Below are 1233 nucleotides of genomic sequence, written 5' to 3'. Positions count from 1 at the left end.
TCTGTCAGAAACGTCAACCAAAAGGGTTGCCTTTTCTTTTGGACAGTGAGTGACTAAGCCATCAGGTTAAAGTAAAGGAGGAAATGATGCATCTACACCAAAGAGTACAGATTTAAGGGTAGACCACAATTTATGTTCCTGGGTTGTACCAGAAAGTGTTTCTCTTATAGTTGAATTGTATTCCTTTTCAGTTGAGGCATAAAATTTCCGAGCAAAAGCTCGAAGCTGAGTATAGTTATTCCAGGTCAAATCTGATCTGGTACCGTTCCAAATATGATAGGCCTCCTGCTTCTCAAAATAGCCAAGTCTACAATCATCATTGAACCACGGTTTGTCCTTCAATCGGTACCTTAGCACACGAGAAGGGATACGCCCATCAATAATGTTGACTAGCCTCTTATTCAAATGAACAACAGGATCAACACTACTATATAATTGTGACCAATTCAAGCACAAAAGATCAGGCAAATACTCATTACAGTCTGCTTGAGATATCATATAAATTTTACAAGAGTATGATACATCAGGGACAGGCTGCTCAGTCTTCACTACTAATAAAATCAAGTCATGATCAGATGTCCTGACTGGAGAACCAACCTTACTAGTTACAACGTCAGGAGAGTCAGTGTATATGATGTCCAAGCAATTACCAGACCTCCGAGTAGCTTCACTTATGATTTGCTCACAGCCTGATTCAGAGGCAAAGTCTAAAGCTCTTAAGCCATGGCGATCGGTAGGAGAGATAGAACTTAACCACTCACTATGGTGAGCATTAAAATCACCAACAAAGACAAAAGAAACCTCTCTATCATCTTCTTGCATCTTACCCATAATGGTAAAAAGACAATAAAAGCTAGAATCATCCATGTCTGGATTCCTTAGATCGAACGCATATCAAAGTTGTTATGCCTGCCACGAATCTTTATTACCTGAATCTCATGACATCCACATTCATGGCAGGACTTATGAGAAGCAGGGTACTGTCCTAATATACACCGCCATTCCCCTCGCCCTAGGGATGGCATCACGTTTCAACATTTTTAGCTTCTCAAAACCAGTTATAAGGAGCTCAGATGAGTGCCTCATTTTAAAAACCAAAGTTTCTAACCACAAAAGAATATCATACTGTCAGGACGCAACTGCAAGGTCTTGAATATTCGCATGAGGACCACGAATATTGCAATAGAGAAGACGACATTGACGAAATCTACGACGGACTGGTCCCGGGTTTTG

The sequence above is a fragment of the Palaemon carinicauda genome, chromosome 24 (genome assembly GCF_036898095.1).
Source record: "Palaemon carinicauda isolate YSFRI2023 chromosome 24, ASM3689809v2, whole genome shotgun sequence".
Taxonomy (NCBI): Eukaryota; Metazoa; Arthropoda; class Malacostraca; order Decapoda; family Palaemonidae; genus Palaemon; species Palaemon carinicauda.
This window is presented reverse-complemented; position numbering follows the sequence as displayed.